The 4,882-nt window shown below is 59.3% G+C and overlaps 1 long non-coding RNA gene across 1 annotated transcript in view; it reads left to right on the top strand.

Moving 5' to 3' along the window:
- The window catches only part of LOC111827948, an 8,016-nt gene extending 7,136 nt beyond the window's left edge, over positions 1-880 (top strand). Inside the window, exon 3 of the long non-coding RNA XR_002831694.1 lies at positions 514-880. This is a non-coding gene — a long non-coding RNA (uncharacterized LOC111827948). The remainder of the gene's footprint in view (positions 1-513) is intronic.
- Positions 881-4,882: the final 4,002 nt, after the last annotated feature.

Raw genomic sequence — 4,882 nt, 5'->3', positions numbered from 1 at the left:
GTGACTTTAGCCAGAGCCATTTCAGGGAAGGGACCCCTGCTTAGGGATGAGAGGAGGAGTGAGTGGGAGGAGAGGAAGAAGACAGGGAGTCGGCTTCAAAGTCTTTGAAGTTTGGCTGTGGAGGGAGGGACCAAGTTGGGGCAGTAACTGGAGGAGGGAAATGAGTGGAGGGAAGTGTTTTACTTTTTTCCTGTAGAATGAAAGTGGTGTGAGCATGTCCAAAGCTGGTAGGAAGGGCCCAGCCCAGGTTGGTGTTTGCAGAGCACAGCATTGGGGTCCAGGAACCTGGCTCTGACCCTCCTCCACATTCATGGTCCTGACCAAAGTACTCACTTGCCTGTGTAAGCCTTAGTTTTCTCATCTGCAAAATGGGCTTTATGGAGTTCTGGGAAATTAATGAGACAGTGCATGCCAAGTGCTCAGCAGGGATGTGAATGTTATTGTCATTGCTATTTCATTCTCGTCGGTCCTAACCGAAGCCATATCTAATCTTCTGGGTCCATTTCCTTTTAGGATTTCTTAGAACGGAATCTAAACATTCAAGGAGACACTGAAATGGACCCCTGGGGGAGCATGGGAATCCTGGAGCAGGATGACCTGTGGAGAAGGCATCCTGGGAGCTGTGAGGGGGAGTCCACAGAAGTCTCGGGAAAGTGCCAGCCTGCGCCACATCTCTCCGCCACCCGGGATAACTCTTCCATTCTCCATTTAGTGCTTGACACCAGGCACTCAGAGAGGGCGGTGAGAGGCAGGGCAGCAGCACAGCTGCGGGCAGGAGTGAAAGTCAGGCCTGGGGAGCGGATGGAAGTACTTGGGGCCCAGGAACCCTGTTTCTTGGGCTGTTGCTGCCTCCAGGGGGCCAGGAAAGATGGGTGATGCCTCCCGGCTCCTGCAAGCCCATCTTGGCTGCACCTCTTTCCTTCTTCAGCTTCTTTTCTCTTCCTCTTCTGCCCCTGATCTTCCCTCCTCCTGGCGCATGGAAGCTTCCGTTTATTCCTCTCCTGTTTTCCTAGACATTTCCCTCCCCCACCTCCAGTCCTGCTCACTAGAGTGACATCTTGAGCCTGATCCTGCTGCATTAAAAAAAAAAAAAAAAAGTGCCTACAACGGGCCCTCCGGTGCTGATCTCCGCTGAGATGTGGCAGATGGCAGAGCCTGACTGAGCAGCAGCGGCCCCTCCTCTCCGGCCTGGGAGCTGCCAAGACTTAGAAAAGGGGCCTTTATATACCTTTCCACTCTCTTGTACCCCTCACCTACCCCGGTTTCCCCAAACCAGCATCCTCTCACCCATTGCAGACGCCGCCCGGCACGGTTTAGCTGCTCTGGACCTGTGTGTGTCTTCCCTATCCCTGTCCTTATGAAAGGCACCCACGGATGCAGTTGGATTCAGAGTCCATCCGGGAGTCCAGGTTCACTGGCCAGGCCTTCTGTGTACCCCATGCACTCAGCCCTCCTCAAAGTGTGAGGAAGAAATGGGTCACGCACGGCCCCGGCCCCAGGGACTCACGCGCGGGTCCAGTCCAAGGCGGGCACTTTTCACACTCCCAGTTCCCAGGGGTGCCAGCCAGCGAGGCCCGCAGGCCATCCAGGCTGATGAGAAACTGGCCTGTCGGTGGAGGTGACCTGAAGATGGGGCAGGGGGAGAAATCGGGTGTGTGGGCTGGGGCGATGGGCCGGGACTGGGGAGTGCCCCTGGCTGCATTCTCTGATCGTCCTGTGATGTGTACGGGTAGAGGTCCCCGGGGTTCTGTACACACGCACCCTCAGCGTGCCACGGGGGCTTCCAGGGTGCAGAAGTGAGATTCTGGGCCCCAGCAGCAGCGGGAATGCGACCAAGGGCCCGGTTTCTTGGCCAGAATCAAGGGAAACAAAAGTGAATGTCTTTCCGTAGGTGTCATCTTCTGTCGGCTTGACAGGCTCCAGCCTTCCCTGTGGGTTTTCCCCGGCACATTCCTCCCGCAGCAGGACTGAGTGCCCGGGGCCAGTGCCCCTGCTGCCCGGCCCAGGCATGGCAGGAGCCTGCCCGCAGTGCGGGCCTCGGTGCCAAACAGTTCCAGCTGCTTCACGCGTCGGTGCCACACAGTTCCAGCTGCTTCACGCGGCCCCACTCACAACGGCCCGCTGGCAGGAAGGATGGTCCTCGCTTTACAGATGGGGAAACGGGGACACAAAGGTGTTCAGTCACTTGCCCAAGGTCAACCTGGCCCCGGACCCCGTGTTCTCAGCGGCTGCGCTCACAGCCGACCCTGAAAGAGAGAAACCAGCCTCTCTCTCCCCAGGAGGGCCAAGGCATGCTGGGAGCCCCGGGAGTCGGTGGGGGGATGGGGGGGGGGCGATGGCACTGGCCCCACACTGACATGATGCCACGTTCCAGGCCAGTTTGCTCCTCACAGTCGCCCGTGAGCAGGTGCGGAGACCCAGGGGCGAGGTGACCAGTCAAGATCCCATAACAACTCAGGCCCAAGCCCAGCTCCCTTGAAACACATCCCAGCTGGGCGTGGTCATGCTTCGACCCCAAGGCGGGGAGCCCAGGCGCCCTGGGACGGAGCAGGCCCCTCTTCCCCGGGTGGGGCCACCCCGCAAGCCGTAAACGCGACGTGGGGCCAGGAACGAAGGGAAGAGCAGCTGCTGGGTGAGGAGCCAGAGGCCCCGCTTTCCCTGTGACTCCCCGTGCCCCCCACTGTGCCCCCGGAGCTAACTGGGGTCTCTTCTGGCCCGAGGACCAGCATGTGGGGATGCGAACGGCGCAGCAGCCTGTCCCCCTGTTGTCACCTTCTCTCCCAAGCTGGCAGAGCGGAGGCTGTGCTCACACCCCAGCCCAACAAGGCCGATTGGGGAGTCAGGACGCTGGGCCCAGGTAGCTCACTGGATACACCTCAGGGGAAGGGTCTCCTGCCCCTGGGGAGCCTCCAGCCCCCCTGGACTGGGCCATGTGGCCCTTCCCCTCAGGAGCCTCCAATCTGAGGGGCAGACGGCTCCTGTGTCCAGCTTCTTGTTAGTCAAGCGGGGGGGGACACCTCCACATCTCCTACTGCCCCACGTTGGCAGGTACATGGCACTCCAGACTCAGCCTGAGTCAGAGCGAGGGGCAGGCTCTTTAGAGGGGGCCGTGGGTGTGAGGGGACCACAGAGGAAACAAGAGGGGTGCAGAGCTGCAGCCCGATGCTGGCAGAGAGGATGGGGTAGGAAACGGGGAGCCAACCGGCTGGGACTGGGGGAGGGGGGGCGTGTTCATCAGAGCGAACCATGGAGCCTCCCGGCTTCAGCTTTCGAAGAGAACCTTTGGGTTGGGAGTGACGGGGCCTCGGGACTCCTCCTCTTCCCCCAGAGTTTCTCCTTCCTGTTGGGGGCTTCCTCCTTCCACTCCGGCCACTGACGTCACACGGGCCCAGCAGAACATGTCCTTTTAGGCACCGGCTCACATGTGAACCGAAGCCCCTTCCCCGGGGGCTCCCGGCACCTGGAGACCAGCTGGAACTTAGAGGCTTTAGGAAACAATCGCTGTTGAATGAAAAGCACTGAGGACAGAAGGGGATTAATGTGTGATGGCCACAGGCTTAACAATAGCCCAGCCCGGCGAGCCTGGGTTTCCGAAGCTGCCCCGGCTAAGACTTGGCAACCTCTGAGCTGGCCTGGCTCCTTCCTTCTGCCTCTGAGGGAGGAGGAGCCATCGAAACCCAGAGCAAAGAGGGGGTGTCCTTCCTAACCCCAAGAAACTACATGGCCCCTCAAAGCCCACCTAGTCATTCCCTTTCGTCCCCACTCTCCGGTGGATGACACCTGGAGGACAGTCCCTGTGTGCAGGGGCCTGGCTTTCCTTTGGTGGGTGCAGAGATCCGCCACCCCCGTTTCTTAAGCCACGACAATTCGGGAGGAATCAGAACCACGCCTGCTCCTATGCAGGATCCTACCCGGGCCAGGGTCTCGGGAGAGCTCAGTTCCGTGTTTAAACAGCCGGTGCTGGTCTCCGTGTAAACACAAAACCCACATTGGCAGCTTCAGGCTCGAGAGCCTGGTACTCTGCTCCCAAAGGCCCGGTTTGCCCCACTCCCCCGCTTGGCTGTGGACCAAGGCCGCGCACGGCCGCGCTGGCTGCCCCGTGCAGTCTGTGCCCACCGGACCCCGGGTCCCCCCACCGATGGGAGGGCAGCCAGCACTCTGCCCTGTCAACCGTTCCCCTCCCGCCACAGGCCCCCTTCTGCATCGGACTTCCAAGGCTGTGTTGTCGCAGGTAATTAAAGGGTTTTAATTAAATTAGGATCCCATCTGGCTGGGATCAGTCAGGCCCTTAACGAGGATTGTGTGTCAGCAACATCAGAATGTGGATGGGGACCCAGACCTGTGGGGGCTGAATGGGGGGACTGGAAGCCTTTCAGACGGGGGTGAAGAATCCCTCTGAGCCCCTGGCGGCTCCCTGCCAGGCAGCAGCCAGTTGTTCCACCTCCCGGAATGGAGGCCGCGCGCCTTGATGGCGGAGACCAGCGCTTCCCCTTGTTTGTTCTTGCCTGCGAGTCTATAAAACCTCTGAGGTGTGGCAAGAGATGTGAGCACGGTCTCAATTCTACAGGCGAGGAAACGGGCATCCACAGGAGTGAGATGCTCAAACACACCCACCCAATCAGGTGGAACGAGACTTAACCGCTAGAAATGGAGAGCCAATCAGATAGAAACTTGGTAGGAAGTAGATAGAAATTTGCGTTTTCTCTAGTGGAACAGTCTGGAAGTAGGCAGCCTCGGGCTGGTGTGATATTTCTCTCCCACCAAGTTTTCAGGGAACAAGATGTTGCCCGTCATTTCTAGGCTATGGTTTTTGTCCTCGTGGCCCAAGATGGCAGCGGGAGCTCCAGCGATCACATCCATATTCCAGGCAGCAGGATGGAAG

This window comes from Myotis lucifugus, unplaced genomic scaffold (assembly GCF_000147115.1).
Source record: "Myotis lucifugus unplaced genomic scaffold, Myoluc2.0 scaffold_254, whole genome shotgun sequence".
Taxonomy (NCBI): Eukaryota; Metazoa; Chordata; class Mammalia; order Chiroptera; family Vespertilionidae; genus Myotis; species Myotis lucifugus.
Note: the sequence above shows the minus strand (reverse complement) of the source record. Positions and strands in the feature narration are given on the sequence as shown.